Raw genomic sequence first — 23129 nt, 5'->3', positions numbered from 1 at the left:
CATAATGCCCATCAGCAACTTGCAACAAATTAAATTTTAAATGAATAAAGGTGATGTGGGTTTAAACTGACTTGCTAAGCAGGAGGCTGTCTCAGGTCATTTTCAAACTGTCTTTCCACGATTTACTCTTACAAAGAAAAAGGAAGAATTGTTAGTTTGGGCAACAGATTTTATCTAAAAGGGCCACAGCATATCATATCCTGAGACAGAATCATAGGATGGTTTGGGTTGGAAGAAACCGTCAAGATCATCTAGTTCCAAACCCTTTGCCTTGGCAAGGTTGGAACCTTCCATGTTCCTCAAAGCCACATCCAACCTGGCCTGGAACACTTCCGGGGATGGGGCACCCACAACTTCTCTGGGCAACCTGTGGAATCTTCACCAAAAAGCTAAAGCCGATTGGTAAGTCATAGACTCTTCTTAATTTATTATTTTTAGTGTTAGACTAATTTTATTTCTGTTTTCTTTTTTCTGAGTATTGCAAAAATATATTTTACTAGTAACCCCACAGATTCTTTTATTTTCCTTCATTGAGAAGCATCTTTTCCTGAAAATAAAATCATAATAGCTCAAGGTACCCTCGTGGGTAAAAATGCTTATCACAGTTCATTATACTGACAAGCATAACCCTGTCACTTCTGACTGATGGGATATGGGGGTATGTAGATGATGAGATGTCAAACACATTACTAATGGGAGTTCAATTCCAACAAAGTGAGCAGTCTTTTACTCTTTGAAAAGACTAATTTAATACTTCCCTTAAAGGTTTTGAACTCACTGATTAAATTAGGAGAGTACTTTGAATTTACTGTAGCACCAGCCCTGACCCTGATGAAACCCAGGTAAATATATTGAATTCTCCTACACAAGCCCACAAAATCTTCTTATTTCAAATGTAAGCAGAGTTCACTGAAAAAAAAAAAAAAAAGACTAGAATGACCATCCAATGAAACTTTTTCTTCTTTTTTTTTTTTACACTTTCCATCTGGAGATTATGATTTAAACTGGGATTTCCTTTAATTGTTTCATATTTCAGCAGTCTCACATTTGTCCTTGGTTAGCTTTGCAGCTCTCCGGATGCCTGAAGAAAAAACTCAGGAATTTTTTTTTTTATTTGACCAGTGATGAAAAATGTTCCTGTCTACCATCAAACTACCAGTGTTAAATGCTGCTCATAATGTGACAAAGGGCTGAAAAGCTGCATTTTGAATTTACTGGCTTTAATGACTTCAAGTTCAGACAGCAAAGTTTTTCAGTGTACCAGCCACAGGTTAAATGTCTTACTGCCTCATGGTGGCTCTATCAGAATACACCTTCCAAGATTATATGGATGCTATGAATGAAAAGAAACGTGATGCAGTAACATCACCCTCTTAGGAAACACACTGGTTTCTGGGAGTGTGTTTGTTGTTACTAATTTTCCTCATGATTTTTCAGAGAAAATTGTGGGTAGGATTTTAATGAGAATTCATGTTCACTAATTTTTGGGAGCTATGAAATCCTAAGGACATAACATAAAAAGGAGATCCCTCATTGCTAATGATGCACCGTGACGTGATTGAGAAGACAGTGTCACTGTGCAGTGTAGGAATGCTCTTTTTGTTTACTGGAACATGTGTAACATTTTTGGATACAATATTCAACTCAAAACTATGAAACCATATTTTTAGATAAAATATTCAACTCAAAATTCTGAAACAATATTTTTTCCCTAATGTGGAAGTCTTGTATTAATCAGTGAAAGATGACTGAGAGACATAAAAAGAGGCTGAGGAGAGCACTCCCTTTCTGCCAACTGGGCACTTTCTGATTCATATTTTTTTCATGGTATTTGTGATATTGAAGACTGTGTGTATTTATGTGTGGGTGGAAAAGGAAGGAGAGAATTAAAAGAGAACACACAGCAAAATATAGTTTATGTTACTGCATTTCAGCACTGGATAAACTTAAGGTAGGAGAAAAAAAAAAAAAAAAGGAAGTATTTTTGATTCAGGTTTAAAAACTTTAAATCAATTCTCAAAATCACCCCAGGGCAGTGGGTCCTGCTGGAAGCAATAGTGGTAAGTCATGTGGGCAAAGGACAGTTTTACCATCTTGGGACTGAATTCCCAAGATGGCATTATGGGGCTTGTGGGAGTCCATCTGCACACCTCAGTAATGGGTGCCATCCCCAGGGACACAAGGAGGTGAAAGAGGGAGGGGGCAAAGACGAGCTATTTGTGGCTTACAGAAAGTCAGGGATTTCCTCTCTCACTGCTTCCTATCTAGCAGATTGTTTGATATTTTGTGGTGGCCTATGTGACACTAGCAATTTGGAAAGCTGAAAGACCCAAACTCAAACCCTTATTGGGAAACTAAATTGGAAGTAATCATCCCAGAAGAGAAGTAAACAAGGTACTGTCATTAGCTAAGATTTCTTTCCTCACAGGGAATTAAAATGGAGGCATAAATTAATCCAGTTTCGACCTTCAAGTTGAATTTTCACAAATAACTACAGAGGATTATATTACATGATTGCTAATAGGAGCAGGAAAACTGGAGTCAGCAAGCCAAAAAATCCTTCTTCATTGTTAGTTCTCCTACAAATGCATCCTGTGAACCCACTTCCCACACAGCAGATGAAAATGAAATCCACCAATATGCCTTCCAAATGTGGAGAATGTTTATCCAATGGACAAATTTTTTAGTTTTGCATAAACTTAGGAACTAGGAAAGAGGTTTGCCATTATGTTCTTAGAGTAAAATATTTCCTTGTCTTCAGCTAGGATGCTAGAGGGCAAGGGACAGAGCAATCAACATGGGAGTCTTTCTACTCATTTCTGCTCCCCTAAAAGTCCTGAGACATGCAGTGCTGAAGCATGAAATTTAGTAAAGACATTACCTTAATTCAAATTGCTCTTCTCTTCTTTCTTCTATCCCCTAAGAAGGGAACCAAGTAAAGGGACAGAAAGCAACAACCCCCAAAAGCAATTCAGTATGACACTTTATTTTAACACTTTGATGGTAACTGATAAGAGTTCTACAGTTGAACTGAAAATTTTACCTCCACCTACCAGTAGCAGACAACAAAATCAACTCTTGCTGTTGTATTCTGTCCAATCTGCTGTAAAAAAGATGGAACAAAATGGAATCCATGTCTCCACTCCCTAGAATTGCCTGAAATTTATCATTTAATTGAAATAATATCACAGATGTATCTGTATTTGCTCATGCTGTGAGATAATTTTTGTTTCACAGACATTGTTCTTCTGAGCAGCATGTCTCACTTACCTTTACAATTCACAAACTGCTTGGAAGCAGAATTGTATTTTTCCCAAGTGGCTACATGGATTTTAATGGACTTACCATGCAGCATTCCCTTATTACAAGAAAAAGAAATAAATCCTGTGTACTACCATTTGTGTGTGGAGTTGTGCACCAGTGAAGCTCTGTGCATGTCCAGTACCTCTGCAGTGCTGCTGCCCATGGGTGGGCAGAGGCTGTCATCTGCAATCCTTCTGCTGAGATATAAACTAGAATTTAGGACTGACGTGGTCCTCATTTTATTACACAATTAGTCAAGCCAAGATACAGCATACTGGATTCAAGGTGTGTTTCTGGGGCCCATTTTTATAGTCATTTTGGTGGGAAGGGTTCCCCACAGTTATTTCATGATGAGTGTTAGGTTAGAGCCTAATCCAAGCACATCATTGCTAATGAAAATATCCCTAAACATAATGAGATAGCATAGTAGGTGTGAAATGGAAAAATGAGCCTCTAGAGGGTATTTATAGCCCCTGAATATCTGAAATAATTTCCAAAAAGAGAATAGAATGATGGTAAGAATAAAATCTTTACTGTTCATATGTTTATATTAGGGCTGTTTCCAAAGCTAATTCTTCTATAGATTCCAATGCAAAAAAAAAAAAAAAAATCAGACATTTTATAATAAAATTTTTCCCAGTCTAAGGTTTTATATCTGGATTACTTAATTATTTCTTTCCAGACCTATATCTGGTCTACCAGGCTAGTCACGAAAAATAGTCTTTCAGCAACCATACACCACCACAGATATCATTTTGGTTTGATTTAGTTAGGTTTACTGTGGGCATACTGACTCTATTTGTTTGATAGATGAACAGATTGAAAATTCTTCTTTCGTTTTTCCAGCCAAATGGCTTGTTGGAGTCAAAATCTGCTTTCTGAGTCATACCATAGGTAAATGAGTAATGTGAAGCAAAACAACAACAAATGTTTGACAATTATAGCCCCCTTCACCAGTTTACTACTACTATAAAAAAATCTAGTAAAAAAATTTGCTTTTCTAGAGTTTGGAACCAGAGGAAATCCTATGGGGAAGGTTAAGAATGGAGGCATGATGAACAATTGAAGGAAATTGCCTTTCAGTATTTACGAATGTTTAATCTTCCCATCCTCTGATTGACAGGATCACACCATAGTCATGGTGTATCCATTTATTTCTATAAATTCAACAAGCTTGAAATGCCATTGTGAAATTAGCTGGACTTGTATCCCTCTGTTACAGTACTTTTGATTTACTGATGGACAATTCAAATTTATATGACGTCAAAATGTTCTAAATACATGAAGCCAAGATCAATCATTCAGAAACAAACAAGGAGTGCAACAACACCTCATAACATTGAAAGTAGAAGTCTTGAGGACTATAAAGTCCATGCATGCCAATTTATCTTGCTTGGCTTTGTAATTAATTATTATTACGGTTTCCCCAAGGCTTCCCATCTGTCATTCCCAAATCTGTTGTACTTAAGTTCTGTACAGACAAATTATGAGACTAGTGAGACTAGATAATTTGCATTTCTTCTTTTTTGTGTAAATTATTTTTTCCTGCACTCTGCAGGAAACTATCACAATGCAAAGCAAGAGTGAAAGCTTCCATTCTTTTTTTTTTAAATTTTTGTTCATTTTCTTTGCCCTTCCCCAGTGAGCAGCATGTGAGGGTTAAAGAAATTTCACAGGGAGCTTGTTTGCCAGGTTTGTCGTGCTTGCCTCACTTGTTGAGCTGCAGTTCATTAGAGCAGGACCATTACTTGCTGCTGTAACAAGGAGACTCTGGCAGCAACACATTTGTCTGACCTTGTCTTAAGTAGAGGAGTAGTCAAAAGCAAAAGCAGGTACTTGATCCTGTTTAAATGGGAAGAAGAGAGAGGTCATGTAATGAAAGCTGTTCTTCCCTCAGCATACATATGAGTCCCAGAGAAGTTATGTCCCAAAATAATTACAGAATTTTGCTCTGATGAAGTACTGCAGTAGTCATTCCTCCCACATATACTTTCCTTCTAGTCATTCCAGAACTTTCCAGAGAGAAAACCTCCAAACCTTTGCCCTCACCCTTCCTAACCACCTCTGACAATCCCTACTGCCTCTCTCCTGAGCACCCACACCAACTTCTGTACTTTTAACCTCCACACTGCTGAGCACCCTGGTCCCTCAGCAAGCTAATTGGAGAGCTCCACAGAGAATGTAAATGCAATTATGGTCCTTTGGAAACTGGTGAATAATTAATTTAATCATTTTGTACTGCAGGTCATTAGTCTTTACTGCTCTCAGATAGCTTGCTGTTAAGGAGAGTAAGCTTAATAAATAAATCTTGTGCTGTAAGGGTGAGAGGTTGTGGACACAGGCATCCAAGCATGGGGTGACTGCAGAAACTCCAGATGTAGAAAATAATTTACCAGTAAGCACAAGGAGCTTGGTATTCCTTGAAAGAATGCATGTGCATTCATTTCATGCATGCTTTCAATTTTACAGTGATGAAAATTTCAGTAGAACAACTCCTGATTTATTCTGTAAAGGTCCTGAGAGACAAGCACATCTGAGATGTAGGAATTCTGAAAACAGATATTTAGCCAACAGAAATCTGCATCGGTAAATTGAATCACATGTACTCACAATTGTGTTCTGAATGACTGAAAATATCAGGAAATAAAATTATGAGAGATGAGGAAAATGTTATGGAAATGAAACTTAAGATAAAGGCAAAGCATTCAACAACATGACTACTTGACATGGACCAGTCAAACTTAAACTTAAGAAAGAAAGCACTGTAATTAAGCAAGCTCAGTAAGAATAAAATGTAGAATTAAAGGACATACATCAAGAATGGCTGCTAACCCTTTGAATTTAGATCACTTGATCTTAACTGAAGATCTCTGGACTGATGAGGGAACAGCCCAAAGACTGAAGACTGTGAGGACAGTGCATGCAACTAGACTTAAAAATTAAATAAGAAACAAGTGGAGATTTAATTACCCAGAAAACCATCACAAATGGTAAAGGGAAGCAGGAGTAGGGGAATCAATGTCAGCAAGAATGCTTCCACTTTCCAGTTTTGAAGACAAGGATAAGTCACATGTCTTTTGAAATGATGGGTGTTGCCAGTTCCCAGGAATATATTATGAAAGGTTCTTGTATGGTGATGGCAACCTAAATCTATCTTCAGATAAAATCAGAGAAAATACCCTCTGACTGGCTGATTAATTTCTTGCTGTTCCCTTATTTTGAAGCACAGTCAATAAAATGAGCAGGCTGACCTCGGAATAAAATCTGTTTGGATTTTTCCTGGGATGGGTTGAGCTGGGATGGGAATTTTGAGATGAGAGAAAAGAAGCAGAATGGGGAGCATGTAATATGCTTTGCCTCAGAAGACAACAGAAAACAAAAGAAATCCAAAGGATCTCGAGGCTATCAATGCTGGATTCACTGCTGACCCTATTGCTCTCTTCTGTGCCCAGAGAATATGAGTCTGTGGCAAGTCTGAGCTGTAGAGTGTTGGTGGTCCAGGTACTTCTGTGGCAGGTTGCCCTTTTAGTTCTGGGGGGCTGCACTTCAGAGTCAGAGGTGATAGTCAGAACAGGGGCTGGTATAGTCCTCCCTATGAATGCAACATGAATACAAACCCAGTGTTTCTGACAATATCTTACAAAATCTGAGTAAACAACAACAAAATCTGTCTCTGGAGAACAGAGAACATTTATGAAATCTCCAGAAATAAGCATGGAGGAGCTAGAAGCATCTGGGCCTTAATACCATAACTTTGACTCTGACAGGCACCTGGAAATGGCATTGCATAATGGTCCCCATAACACAGAGGAGCAGTTTTATTAAAGGTAATAATGGAAATTTAAAGCAAAACCCTGTAAGGATATAAATCACCAGTGGGGCTGCCTGAGCTTCTCTTCAGCTATAAAACTTAATTTTTGGAGGTCAAAGAGACACAGTTCTGAGAGATTTTTTACAGAACAGAAAAACTCTTTCAAAAGATTGCTTGTTCTCCCAAAAATATTATTTAACAATGGTTTGGTCTATATATGAAAAGATATTCACCCAAAGCATTAAGATAGAAAGAAAGAGTTCCCTTGGGGACTTATTGCCTGCTGGAAGAGCATATTTACTGAATAATTATTGTGATGAATTTAAACTACATTCTGTATTTTTGTATTGTGCCACAGTATTTTCCTGAAATAAATGTTGCAGTGTAGTCTTGAAACTACCTAATTTCCTTGCAGTCACAGCTAAATATTGAAAACATCCAGTGAAAAAATATTCAGACATTGTAGGAATGAATGACTCACATGAAATTGCAGCCCCCTTCAGGATAAAGCATAGCACTGAAACAGTGGACACAGTTCAAGCCAAGAGAGGGGTTGCACATAATTTTTTGGGGAAAAAAAGAGACATTTGTAGGCATAACTCATTCTTTCAACATTGCTTGTGCTTTCTACTGGCCATTTAGAAATCTTACCATTTCATTCTAAGGTTTGATCTAACAATTCAAAAAATATGTGCTCTTAATAAAATTCCTGTTGTCTCTTTATTACATTATATTATTCTTATAACTCTTATTCTAAATAAGCATTTTTTAAACCGAAATTGCAACTCTGTTTTAAACAACACCATCTGTTTTCACAGAAAACAACATGCTTCCTACTCATTATATGCTATTAGGCAAGACATAGAGCTTCAAACTCCTGAATGAAAATGAACATGATAAAAAACATGGATGTCTCATAAAAGAATCCTGACGTTGTTCAGAAGAACTACCTGCCAACATCAAATGATGGAAAATAATATCTGATTACATTCATTTCACAGAGATGGCAGATTTCTGCCTTTGGAAGTTCACATGAATACCAAGATGGTTCTTTTACCTAATGAGTTTAAGGTATATTCAAAATAAGGTCAGAAAAGATTTTGGATAAATTCTTTCACTCACACAACAGTGTTCAGTGGCTCAGATACATGCCTTGTCATTTAAAATATTTACCATATTAGACATATCTAGATATCTAATTTCAATCGGGTTTTTTTCATGTGTTTTCTATTCAGACCACTACAGAAGTCAGAAAATACAGCTTTGAAACTTCAAGCACAATGACAGTGACAGAGAATAGCCAGAGTGCCAGTCAGCCAGTAGCTGAGTAATGATAGTGACCATGAGAATCTTAAATATATTGATTACAGATTATGAAAAATCATGGGGCTGGGGTTTCCTCCAGGTAAATATTGTATTATCAGGAAGACTAGCCTCATTCTAGACCCATATGCTGCTTATAGCAACTGAAGTAAAGCAAAGAGGTTCAAAATCCATTTCTTATTAGGAAAATAATGCTTTCTCCAATCTCTGACTGATAGCACCTGCCTTCTCATGTTTTGGCAACACCAGTTTGTTCTGGCAAGATGCTGTAGCTGCCTCATGCGGCACACCAAGCTTCTCACCCCTTATTAAATAACCTGCTCTCAATTTCTGTTCAGATCTCCTTTCAGATCTTAAAGGACAGCTCCACATTGTCTAATAACCCCAACTTTCCCATGAGCCCTCTCTTCCTACCAGGTTAGTTTTTTATTTTAGTCTCCAAATCATCCTTTTACTGTGGCCACTGACACATGCTGTGGTTTCCATTTTGTTTATTGTCTTTACCACAAGGATTTGTTGTTTGACTGTAATATTGTATCTCAGAGAGGTAATTATTTTGATTTCTTTATAATTTAAGATAGATTGTTTTTTCTGTTCACACATGTGTCTCCAAGCAAGCAAAGAAATTAAATTATTCTGCCTAGTGTTACATAACAGGAAGATAATTCACCAAGTTATTATGACTTTTCTGATATTTGTCTATGTTTGTTTGAGATTGGTGCCAGCTGAAAATCTGCCCAGTGCTGTTCAAAGGAACAGCTCAAAAAGACATTTTGTCTCTATGTAAGGAAACCCAAAATGACTTTTGCATTAGTGGCTGAGAATTTCTTGGCCTGTCCCTGCAGCATATTTTTAGCCCAGCACTAAAAGAAGCATCTTTTTGATACAGTCCACAGGGTGGCACAATCTGATCATGATTGCTCTGTTCTACTGGTACATTGCAAAGAATTTACTCTTACCATGCTCATCTGAATTTTTAAACTGTTTTTTTTTAAATTTTTCTATGCCAAAGCATTGTTAAAAAATATTATGATTATATGTTTAAAGACTTATCTCTGCAACACACAAAGGGCTGGAGGCACAAGGGTGGGTAGAGGAGTGTGGAAAATAGAAGCCTAGGGGATGAAACATGTCCTGTAAAAAGAAGTAGTGTTTGTTGATGGTCAGTGGGCCTTCTCCAGCCAGTAGAGCAGGGATCAGCCTTAGGAGCTGGGCAGACTGGGATCCAGGGGCCAAGGGCGGGCACAGTGGGGTGTTTAACATCACCTACGGTGGGGTTCCCCCTTTACATGTGTGTTTGTTGTATTTGTGCATTTGCATGTATTTTCTGCTCTCAGGCTTTCGCCCTGCTGGGGCAGGATCAGGCTGGTCCCGTGCCAGGTGCCAGCACCAGCGCTGTGGTTTTGGTCCCTGCCGGGCTGTGCCTGCAGCCGCACGTTCCTGTGCGCGCACAGTGATGCCAGGAGCACACGCTCCTCTTGGGGTGCGCACTCGGCTCTGCTGCTGCCTGCAGGTCAGGACAGGAACCCCTGGCAGCCTTGATGGCACTCAACTGGAAGAAGCTGGCTTGGGCAGCTCCTAGTGGAATTTTTAGGCTGGAAGTTCTTCTGCTTGATAAAGACCTTCAAGTAATAACCTTTGAGTCCTATTTTAGACAATAGTGGGGTATCCACTTTTCATTCTTGTTTAGAAGTTTGAGGGTTTTTTTTTACAATTTAACTTGTAACTTGTGAAGCATAAACAAGAGAAAATTGTCAAAACAATACATTTTGAAAAGATATAATGACTTTCTTGACAAAAAATGGGGTGACTAACGCTAGAAATAAATGCCATTTGTTTTAGCTCGACTCTTGCCATATGCTAGACTGAGCTCATTCAGTACATATAAATACTAATTATCCATAAGCTGTTATAATTTGATAACTTCATTTAAAAGAATGTATCACATATCAAAGTATAATATACTAGTTTAGCAGATGATTTTTTTTCTGATTTTTTCCCACTCCCACATAATTTTGTGTAATCTCATCCCAGTATATTTATTTATTTCAGCACAATACAAGGGAAGTGAAATGGTGTGTTGCTGTATTTCATGTAACTCAGTGTAATTCAGTGTGTATTTCATGTAATTTCATGTTAGAGGGAATATATTCTCTGGCTTCTAGTTGTATCTTTATTTTATTTTCAAAGTTTGTACACCCAGGTTTTGTTACACTCAAATATAAAATATAAGCACTTAAGTACAACATACAACTATGTAAAACTATGTAAAAAAATCATGCAGTTTTACAGCTTGGAAAAGTAAGGAGAGATTTCAGCTACCTTGGACTTCTGGAGGGCGCACTTTGGCCTGTTTAGGAGACTGACAGTCCCTTGGCAAGCAGTCCTGAAAGGCAAAGGAGTCCAGGAAGGCTAGTCATTCTTCAGGAAGGAAATCTTAAATGTGCAGGAGCAGGCTGTCCCAATGCGCCGAAAGATGAGCCAGCAGGAAAGCCTGCCCAGGCTGAACAGAGAGTTTTGGCTCAGGGATAAAAACTGGAGCTCCACAAATGGCGCTCTCCAGGGGCCAGTACTGGGGTCAGTTCCTTCATTTAATCTTTATCAACGATTTGGGTGAGGGGATCAAGTGCAGCCTCTGTCAGTTTGCAGTGGAGATACCAGGCTGGGAGGGAGTATGGATCTGCTGGAGAGCTCTGCAGAGGGATCTGGACTGGATCAATGGGCTGAGGCCAATTGTATGATGTTCAACAAAGCCAAGTGCCAGGTCCTGCCTCTGGGGCACAACAACCCCAGGCAGTACTAGAGGCTGGGAGAAGAGTAGCTGGAAAGTGGCCTTGGGGTGAGAGGACCTGGGGTGCTGGTCAAGAACCACTGAATCTGAGCCAGCTGTGCCCAGGAGGCCAAGAAGGCCAATGGCAAACAGAAAAAAAAACATATCCAGCAGGACCAGGGATGTGATTGTTCCCTTGCACTCTGCACTGCTGGGGCTACACCTTGAATCCTGTTTTGGGCCCCTCACTACAAGAAGGACATTGAGGTGTGGGAGCATGTCCAGAGAAGTTCAACAGAGCTGGTGAAGAGTCTGGAGCACAAATCTGGTGAGGAGGGGCCAAGGGAGCTGGGGTTGTTTCTCTCCTAGAGAAAAGGAGGCTCAGGGGAGACCTTTCTGCTCTCCACAGCTGCCTGAAAGGAGGCTGTAGATGGATGTCAGTCCCTTCTCCTTATTAATAAGTGATGGTACAAGAACAAACAGCCTCAAGTTGCATCAGGGGAGGTTTAGATGGGATATTAGGAAAATTTCTTTGTGGGAAAGGTTGTCATTCACTGGAACAGGCTGCCCAGCTAAGTCATTGATTCCCTGTCCCTGGAGGTATTTAAAAGAGATGTAGATGTGATGCTTAGGGACAAGGTGAAGCGGTGGACTTGGACTGGGTTAACAGTTGGGCTTGATGATTTCACAAGTCTTTGTTCAAACTCCATGATTTTTTTGATTAAAAGTTTATATATTTATGCTTGATGCAGTACATGGAAACCAGATGTAGTGTGGCAATGCCTCCAGGTTGTACATAGATACTGTGTGGCAGTTTAGGACAGGAAGGAAGTGGCAACTATTGCTCGCTGCAAAACCTGCAGGAGGAAGGGTATGCTCTTTTACTGAAACCAGGCTCAGCATTCACAGTTACAACAAATGGACTCAAAAGAGACCAAGACACTTACAGAGATATCCTGTTCTGCACCCTGACAAAGTATTAAAAAATTAAAAATGCCTTCCAGGAAGACACTTGTCTAGTGTGAGCTTAAATATCTTCCACGATGCCAGTTTCACTTCTTTCTTATGGTATGTGGTGCAAAGCTTTATTTCCTCCTAAAATTTTTGGTTCTGATATGACAATACCATGTACAAGGTAAGCAGATTACTTCTTGTCCTATGTACTGTGGACACTTAGAAGTGATGGTTCCCTTCCTTTTAGTGCTCCTTTAGGATGTTTTTGTACCTCATGCCAGCTTTTAATCTCTAGATTGAATGACAATTTCAGACTTTTTTTTTTGATTTAGTGTTCTAAACTTTCCACCATTCCCACAGCCATTCTCTGGGCCATGGATTTTCTCTACCTGATTTAGATATTTTTCTCTACATGATTTAGATATTTTTTGAAGTCTGGCAACCCAAACTGGACCAAGTAGAGAGTGATACAATACTGAGGCAAACCAAAATATTACTGTGCCTCTTTCATAGGCAGAATTTCTCCTTTGAGGAAGAGTGCCCCAAATTCTTCAGTGCAAAAGACCTCTTCATGTCTCAGCTAAAAGCAGCAGCAGCCCTTGAGGGTGCTATATATTATCAAATCTAATTGCCCATCCTTTCAGAAAAGATATTTACACATTTCCAAGAGGCAACAGTTTCAGATCCTGATTTTTAACAATTAAAAGCAAAATAGAAAAAGTAATAATGACAAATACATTGTTCTTAGGATAGCACAGACAATTTTTTTCTAGCTGAGCTTTTAAAATATAGACTGGAGCATTTAGTGCTGAAATTGAAGCTTACACTAACAAGTACTTTGCTGAACTGCTGCAAACAATAGTAGTATTACTATGTGAAGTCTGAGCTTTTGCAGTGAAGATGCTCTCATTCAGGTTAACACTCATATTCTTAAACCTAGAAAAAATAAAATAGCATTTTCTGAAAGAGGCAGCAAAGTGAGGAATTTTTTCAGCAAAAAGATATATGTAGAAAAGTGGAACTCAGAAACAGGTTTGCATCCTCTGCCATTTTTGGTGCTGCAACTGGCATAGGGTAAGGCAGAGAAGAAGGACAAAGAGGTAAGAAAAATTGGATGAGAAATCAGTTCCCCTCCTGCACACCCTCCCCCCACCTCAGAACATCCCCCCCTCCCCCCAACCAACCAAACAAAAAATCCCACAACCCTACAAAAGGAGAAAAATTTCAGGCCCTATATGCCTGGTTACACTCATTGTCAGAAAGAGGTAATTTTTGTGGATGGCTGGAGGTGACCTAGATATGTATATCCCAGTTTCACGTGAATTCCTGCTGTAGCTCCTGCCTCTTTCACACAGGACCCTGGCTCCAAGTGTGCAATCCATAACTGCAAAGTGTTGGGATAGGTGCCATAATTGTAAGTGTTCATATCACGAGGGTAGCACCAATGTTACTATGACTGGTGCTAAAGGACAGGGTGATGCTGAGTAATCTCTGCTGCCTAACTCAGATTTTATCCATCCACTCAGTAAACACCCTGCATGCTAATGTTGTAGAATCACTGCAGCACTGCCAGAAATGATGAAAACTAAGAGGTTCATTGGCACTGCTTCTCCCAACTTCTCCATTTCAGCTCCAAATGAGTGGGTTTTTTTCCCAATGACACAGACCAGAGATGATCCATCTCTTAAGCAGAAAAATATCCTTCTGTCTCCTGCTAGCCTTAATGGCATCAGTTAAAATGAAGCAGGGAAAAAGCAAAATTAAGTCATAGGGATTGTGCAATGTCTTTGGAAGAGGCAGAATCGTGTTTTATGCTGGGGGCACAAGCACTGTTGCACGGTTAGCGTGGTCTGAGCTTGAAAGTGGCAGACCGTCTTGCCAGCTCCTTTGAATATTTCTGTCCTGCTGCTGTTATGTAAGAGCTGCTGTCCCAGTTTGCTTGTGCAGCTCTCTGCCTTTTGCGTGATGATGCTCTGGAGCCTACGCCAAAGGTAATGCCCTACAGCACGCTCTACATTGCAGCAATAATAATAATATTAGTAATATAGCTACTAATAGTAATTAGCAGCGATAGCTCGATAAGAGTCGTTCTCAGGAGTATTTCGGCTACTCGCCAGAACGCACTTCGGGGGTGAGGACGGTGTCTTGTCCTACGACTCCCCTGCACAGCAGTCAACGCATCCGCCCCCGGACAAGCTGCCCCGGCTTTGCCGCTGCTGCTGCAGCCGCGGCGGGGCGGGGCGGGGCGCGGCCCCCCCGCGATGCGCGCAAGGACAGCGGGCACCGGGCAGGGCTGCAGCCCGCAGGGGCCGCGCACCGGGCAGCGCCGCGGAGGTACGGCACACGCACCCGGCACACGCGGTACGGCACACGCGGTACGGCACACGCAGCCGGCACACGCAGCCGGCACACGCACCCGGCACACGCACCGCGCTCCCGCCTCTCCCCACCCCCGCACCTGCTTCCCAGCCGCGGGCCGGCGGGGCGGGGCGGCGCGGCGTGTTGTGCTCGGTAACCAGGCAGCTGCGCCGGGCGCTCCGAGGCGCGCAGCGGCGCGGTGCGCAGGGCTGAGGTAAGGAGCGGCGGCGCGGGGCCGGGGGCTCCCCGGGCTGGGGGTGTTCGGCGGGGCCGCCGCTTCGGTGAGCCCGCGAGTGGCTGGAGCGCGGCCGGGAAGAAGGGGGTCCCACAGGGCAGCCTCTCCTGGCTGCCCCCCAGCCACCTTCTGCCTCCCTACGCACAACTGTCTTGGGGGGAATCCGAAACTCCGTGCCGTGGTTGCGGAGTTTGGCCGTGTTCCGGGGTGGGTTTGAGGTTTTGCCCTTTCGGAGCGGACAAACCCGGCGGAGGGCTGTGGTGGTTCTCCTCCTGAAGTGCACGTACGTGTGTGTTGCAGAGATAGCCAGTTTTATGCTCAGTCACACGCTGCAGGCCAAAACGTAGTTAACCAAAGGAAATGTGACTATTGATGGGCGCTCCCGGGAAGCCAGTTTTAGCCTGGGCTGCGCGCAGTGATGGTGCAAGAAGGACAAGTGCACCGCGACCGAGATGCGTAGAGCCCATATGTTCCCTGGCTTGCGTGGTAACTCCTCGGAGGTAAGACCTACTGAAATACTCACCGACAAGGTTGTTACTAGGATTTTGACAACCATGTTCATGCTGAGAAGTGATTGTAAGGAGTATTAGTAACCTGCTACAAAAGACCATATATTGGAATTTGATGAGGAAATACTTATGCAAATCATCTGTCCGATGGTGAGGGAAACTCCAGTGCGTCTGGCTGTGAGGGATTTATACCTATGTGGCTTGTAGGGAAATAGTATGTGGTGTTTCTGGCTGCCTGCCAGAACTCTTCTAGTGCAGAGCCTGTTGAACGACTCCTAACAGGCACACGCTTTCCTGTAGTAGTACTAGTGATGGACTGTCTGCTCCTCGTGATCTCTGATAAATATATTTGTGATTCTTGTGTGCACTTCAACATTAAACAGATCCCAAACTGTAAATGCTGATGGGCTATGTTAACATGTTGCCACCGGACAGGAAAAAACAGGGTGCTATGTCATTTTGGTTGGTAAACAGAAAGGCTTTTTTGTTTGTTATAGTAAATGTTTGTTGTGTGCTGAATGACGTGATAAAACTGATTTCTAAGCTACAATGTTAAAATTTTGGAATTCCTTCTGTTCTGGTGAGAGTCAGGCATTGTCATTTGCAATGTTTCACACAGATGTTTTGCCCTGAGAAAGGAGCTCTCCAGAATGAGCATGGTGCTGCATGTTGCAATGATTAAATTCTCCTCTTTGCAAACCCGGTTAGCTGTGAATGTAGAAGGAATAATCCCTACACTTCCCACCTGTTCCTTTAATTCCTGTTCATAGTGTCTGCTTTGGTTTGTTTGTTTAATAATACCTTCAGAAATAATATATATCAAAGGAAATTCCATGTTGCTGAGTATAAAATACCAGTGCTTACATATTTTACCGGTGAATCCAAATACGTTTGAGATTTTTTTAAAATTTTATTTTATTTTTACCTTAGGCTATTGTAATACATTTCAGTCATGATTTGGACTGCTGTAATTAATACAGATACAAGAAATTGTAATAACTCTATGCCTTCATGCACTATTACCTTCTCTTTATTAAATATGAGAGTCCTCAATGATGTTTTTTTGGGACCTTAAGAACTTCATGGGAGCCATGCAGAGTTACACAGCCTGTCAGCAAGCACACTGCTCAAAGAAACTAACTTTGATACTGGATCAGAGTGGGCAGAGGCACTTAGGGAAAACTTGGGGACAGAGTAAGAGTTCCTGGCAATGAAGAGAATCTTCCTGGGTGAGGCACTGAACAAAGCCTGGACCTTTCAAGGGCAGCACAGTGAGAGTGATTGCTGGGGGTCTACAGAGCTTTGGTCCTAAGAGGAATGTACATACATTCACCCTTCCAACAAGACACCACAGTAACCCACCTCGGTTGTGCTGTGTTAAAGGAAGTCAGTTGTGGCTCAATTTTTTTCTTATCAACTAGTGGCAGTAGTTATTGAGAAAGTACATATATCAAACATAAACAATTGTTTCTATACTTACTCCTTACCATAGCTAGTGACAAAACTTTAGAGTTCTTGTGTCTCTTTAGAGTTCATAAAACTAACAGCAGTGGTGTACATCTGAAGTTAATGGCCTTTTGGCTTTGTTTCACCCAAAGGCACAATTTAAAGGGAAAACCAGAGGGGTTTCTGCTTTTGCATTCATTTGGCAGTTGTCTGCCACTTGCTTCTAAGTTATACATATAGCAAAGCGTCTTGCTTGGGAGATGTGCAGGAATACCAAAGAACTGACGCTTACTTGCTTATCTCAAACTTGGTTTGACCCACCCTTTCCTGAGATGCTTCAGTGTTTTCTATTTTAGGGGTCCTTTTTATTTTTCCTTCCCCAGATGTTCCTCTGCAATGGTCTTGTGCTATAGGTCATGTTGTGCCACAGAACTCCTAGTGCCCTCAGTGTTAAACCAGAAAAATCAGAACAATTCTCTTACCATTACTGGCTTGCACTTCAGAGGTGAACTCCACTCTGTCCCATTTGCTTCTGTGTTGTGACCTCTGATCTTAATCTCACCCTTTGTCTGCGCAGATAGTAAGCTCTTTTAGGCAAGGATTATATCCTGTGTTTGTAGAAGGTAATGAGCTACTGATCCCAGTCTCCTGCTATTACCAACAGCTATATAACTGTAATATATTCGTGTACAATTTCAATAACAGGATTACTAAATTGTAGTTTAGGCTGTCTTTAACTTTTTGTCTCAATAAGTCTGAATGACCCTTCTTTGCATCCAAAAATGTATGTTCTGCCAATTTTCCTAAAAAAAGCAAGTCTCTGCCTTTTATTTTCTCCTAGAACAGTTTGCTTTTTCTGTTCAAGTGGAATTACAGCTTTCAAGACAAGAATCACACCATTGGATTTTCATCCATCTTACAAAAATACTAATGAAAAGTAGATAGTAAAATGCTCACTTGCTGAAATATAAATACATACATAGGTATGTGCATGACTAGGATCCTACAAATATTTTTTAAATACTGGAGTACAATGGTAGGTAAAACATAGAAGATTGTGTGCCATATATGCCATAGATTTAAATGTCAGATGTGCAAATTACCTTGAACTTGCAAATTATTAATTGCTGTTGCAAGACTTTCCCGCTTCTGTGAAATGAAAAACTTTTGTTCAACTCCAAAATATGCTTAAGGATTCCTGGATGAACCAAAATAATCTGGAGTTCCAGAGAGGATCTAAATCTCTCTCTCTGCTGCCCCACTTCCCCAAGAAAAACAAATTTCAATACCTCCAGGTAGTTGCTGCACATTAAGTTAGTGTGAGGTTGGATGGTCAGTGAGAAAGAACATTGTGTTTCAGTGTTCCTGTTTCAATGCATTTTTTTTTTCAGTAGAGAAAGGAAGCACAGATTGACAATGTTGGTGTTCAACCATCAAAAACACCTTTCAGAGCCAAAATTGCATTTTCCATGATCTTATGTGGTGCACAGTTATGTCCCATTGCCTTTGGGAAAGTTCCAGTATCCTATGATACGCATCTGCTGCATTGGGTTTAAGTGAGCAACTGCAAACTTGCAGTTCAGCTGTCAGAAAAAATTACCAAAGGGACTCCTCTGTTGGCCTGGATTTTGGAAGATCAGTGAGGAGGTGCTGCATTTTCTCTGAGGAAAATATAAGAGCCCTGTTGGATCACTCTACCCCACTTCATCCTAGCTCTGAATTTTATATATCCAGTAGGCATCTAGTGCAACTTGACAGATGTATTCAAATAAATTTACAAATGGATTCTCAATACATAATCTACTGGTTATCAATATCCTGGAATGAATTTTATTGAGTTTTTCCACTTTTTACTTTGAGTTTATTTAAGAGGTGCTGCTTCCATTTTTTGTCTAGCCTTTGTCTATCAGAAATGTCTTCAGTGGAAAAATCAGTATAATACTAATTGAAGCAAATTAATCTCCCCTGGATCTTATTTTCTATTTTCTTTTTACTTATCTGGCTAAAAACCATTTGCTTGCTGTCTTTATTTCTTAGATGGTCTTCTAGCATGTCTCTCTTCCAGCCTGTGTTCAGCACACACTATGGCAGTGCTCTTCACTTCTGTTTCTGCCCACTTATTTCTGAGTGATGGCTTTTCCAATTACATCGGGAGCAGTTTTATTCTGTTCTGAACTGGTGCAAAGCTGCTAGACTTTGGATTTAAAGAAAGCCCCAGCCTGCTTCACAGGGGAGGCACTGTGCTTTTCAGTCTAATTGACCTCTCTGCTGATTGCCCTTTTATTTATTTTTTTAAGCACTGTGTTTCTAGATCATCTCCTGACCTGCTCAAATGCTTTGGATTATTCTTGTAATATTTTGGACGATGTCAATCAATCACTTCCTTAGCTGGAGCTATTTTCTATTGATTAGCATTTTCTTCCCACTAACAGCTAACACCCAACCTAAACCAGCTGTTTTTCTGACTATTTGCTGTTTTAAAACGCAGTTATATCCTCCAGAAAATTCTGGTTCGTATCTTTCTGTGAGTCATTTATTCCTGACTGGCTCACTGCTGTCTCACAGAACTGCATCTGTTCCAGTAGTGTCTATCAACCTGGCAGCGTTTCCAAGACCTCTTCTGTTTCAGAAACAGAATCTGTGTATCAAAATGCACTTCTAGCACTACAGCAGTAAACCAGGATTGGAAATTATTCTCCTGGAATTTTTTTCTCTTTATCAGTTTTGTGCAACTCTTGCTTACCAGGGAAGTCTGCCTCTTTGTTAGTATATAATGGCAGCCCAGCACCTTATTTCAGTTGCTCCTGAGATTCTGTTCAGTTCATATGCTATAGTTATTTTAGTTACTCCACTGGATTTCTTATATCTGTGTAACATTTGGTTTGTGAATGTCTTCTAGCTGCAGGACTTCCTTGAATTTATTACTCTGTTTATTGTCCTCTCAAATATCTCTTCTTGAAATGTCCCAGATTAGAAACATCCTTTCACTGCCTGCCCCTGTCTATTTCTTGCTCTCTTCAATATCTTTGTTTATTATTTGTTTATCCTTGTTTATCTGGAGTTTCTTTATCTACTCTGGTGCTATAATGGGAGTTTATAGAATTTTAAAACAGTATTTTCAAGTACAGCCATATATTCACATCAGTACCTTCTTCTCCTGGCTGCTATATGTGGCATCAACGTGGTGTACTGGGAATCTCAGAATGGTTAAGATTGGAAGGAACCACTGGTGGGGTCATTTGGAATCTGCAATTTGTGGCAACATGAAGTAGGGTCAGAGAATTGTTTACCTCTTCTTGGTCAGGTTTATCTTCAGCCCTTGTTGCACACTGGATATGTGGTCTGCACCTAGCCGATGTCTCTTTGTTTTTCTGGAACCACTCTGCTGACAGGCAAGTCTGTTTGCCTTTAATATGTTTTGCAAACTTTAAAAGATGAATTACAATCTGGTCTTGCCAATGGTATTCTAGTTTTACCAATAAAATGAAAATATCTTTTGTAATTCTAAGTGCTCCTGAGCACAATGAGAAAAAGAGGATTAAACAGGGGACCCAGAAAAGTTAACCCACAATAGATGTGGTGTTTTTCTTATTTCTTCTATAGCAAAGATATCTCACTTTCCTGGCATTTGAAGAGAGGAACAAAATAATCCAGAGAATTGTAAACTGCAGTTTAATAAATCCTAATGGCTCTTATATGAGAGAAGTTCGTGTTTCCTCTTTTCATCTAAATCCAGAGTACTGGGATATTAATATAAGAAAATGGTGTCAGTGTAACTTAATCCATTAAATCCAGAAAAGTGGCAAGTGTAATAAAAGATTTACCTAATTTATATGCAAACCCTGTTTCACTCTTGTGTGTTGATTCCATGTATGTTCAGATAAAAAAAAAAAGAATAATTCAAAATATTGAATAATCACTTGTTGAATGCTAAAACTAGCTCATATTCAGGGGTAGCTTCAGGTTTATTTCAGGTGAAGGCTTATAAGATTTAAGCCACGCACTTTATTAAAAACCTGTGTATTTTGAAAACATATCCACCTGAAGACGAATTTGTGTCTGACACACAAATTCAAAAGTAATCCCATTTATTGAAAATTATTTTGTGTAGCAAATATGCAAATAATTAAGATTTTAATGGTTAAAATATGAGAAAGGTAATCTTTCCACAGGAAAAAATATTTTGGTGATGTCTTTAAGTATTTGTAAAAGCCATGAAAAATTCCCGTTGTACATTACATTGAGTATGTGACTGTCCACATAGGATTTTTTGTTCCGTGAAACTTTAGGTATTGCCTGAAGAGGGGTGAGAAGGGTGCATGAAGCTTTTTTTCATCTGTTCTGCTGGTGTTTTGCTGTGTTCTGAGCTGTGGTTTTCTGCCTGTGGAGGTGACTAGGCACACGAGAATCTTTCCTTCCTACCTGTACTAACTTAGTGTCACCTTTAAATGAGTTAATTCCCACTTCTTGCAAAAGAGCTTTTGAATGAAGAGCCATATTTAGAAGCTCACATTCTTCTTATGCAGCATATAATTTAATATCAGCTAAATAAATTATTAATTGCAAGTCTGCCATTTATTGTGCACAGTGACTCAGCCTGCTGTATGAGTATATTGAACATACATCTTCATAACACTTTTCCAGACTCTTTTAACTTGGACTTGGATCAGCATGTTCCACAGCTCCTGTAAATCTGTTCACATACAGCTGATTTATGCCAGCTCTGTCACAGTGTGAGTGAAACTGGTGTTCTGATATTGTTACTGCTGTTAGCCAAAAGCCCAATCAGATGAGGCATTTTTAATACCCCTTATCCCAGCCCATAAATTAGTCTAGCAGCTTGCTACCAGCAGTGGCTGTACCCAGCTTACAGTATTGCTCAAAATGTTAGCAGTGCCCCTGCTGCAGAAACAGGGCTGCATGTAACCCACTGTGTTACAAATATTCTGCTTTGGATGAGGTTAGGGAAGCTGATGTTTCATTTAAATATTGCAGAGGAAGCAAAGTTCACCAAGCTGTCATGTGTGAGCGCAAGAAACAGAAATCCTCCTCCTGCTCCCCATCCACTCAGTCAGGTGCTATTTGGTGTGCTGTTGCTGATGCTCTCTGCAGGCATTTGGCAACACCATCAGCCCCAGCCAGTGTTGTGGCTGAAAGGTGTGTTGGTGGCACCTTCTCATGCTGTGCTGACACACGCATGAGGCTCCTGCCAGGGTGCCTCTCCATGCTGGGGAAGTGCTGGCTGATAGGCAGAGTCCCTGTGCACCCCAAGAAGTGTGTGGGGCAAAGAAGGTGGGAAGGGCTATGGACGGGAGAAGGCCCTTAAAGTAAAGAGAAAACACATGTGTCTGCACATATATGAGCATCCAGGCATCATGTAAAGTGCAGACATATGTAAAAATAGCAGCAGTATGTCTGGAGTAGGTATCAGTACCACGGGGGCCGTGGCAGGCAAGAGAACAGCCCAAAGACATGGGTGGACTTTGCCATCTGTTCTGCCCTGTGGCCCATCAGAAGTGTTCTTCCCTCCCCTCCACTGATCCAAAGCCAGCTTGGGGCAGCTGATCTGAGCAGCATTTCGGTATCTCAAATACAAGGTAAACATACCATTAAAAACATCAATAAGAGGGAAAGCAGGATGTGCCTTGGGTCAGGCATGGTTTGAAGGTTAGAAAAGGAAATGTTGAAATATCATTTCCTCTGGCTGCCATTACATGTTGACACAGCTCCTTTGGGACAGTTCATCGTGCCTGAAGCTGTGCAGCCTAAAGGCTTGTCTGATAATGGAGGACTCTGTTCTCTGCCAGACCTTGGGGCCAGGAAGAGAGGAGAGTGCCCAACACAAATGAACCCACTCACATCTGTGATATTGATCAGCTGCATATCATCTTGAATTTGGGGTGCACCCAGAGTGTATAGTATGAATCCAATTATTCTTGGTGTCTATACATTTCTTATCAGGGAAATCACTGCATGCATATACAACATGCACTTGCTCCTCAGAAGATAAGAGGTTAGTGATAGCATCTGAAGAATCTAATTAGATAATTTTAAGACCAGATTTATAGCCACACATAATTTTATTATAGATGCAGAAGTGTAGCAGTGTTCATGTAGCAGTTCTAGTTCACAGCTTTTGATGTTAAATGACACAAAAGATACCATCATTACACAAAAGAAGAAAAAATATAAATACCACTTTATTTGATAATGAAATATATTAATCTCAATATTTCAGAATAGACCACATTGTCAAGTGGAGTTAGGAGTTATCCTGACCAATGAGTTTCTGTTACATGCTCCTTCCTACAGTGGTGAAATAGAATGAGAGTTGTACAGTTTTTGGATTTTTACAAGTGGTTTTATTTTTCTTTTAAGCTTAATAGTCTCTATGTTAAAAAGTATTACATTATTACTTTT

This window comes from Fringilla coelebs, assembly GCF_963513975.1.
Source record: "Fringilla coelebs genome assembly, chromosome: 3".
Taxonomy (NCBI): domain Eukaryota; kingdom Metazoa; phylum Chordata; class Aves; order Passeriformes; family Fringillidae; genus Fringilla; species Fringilla coelebs.
This window is presented reverse-complemented; position numbering follows the sequence as displayed.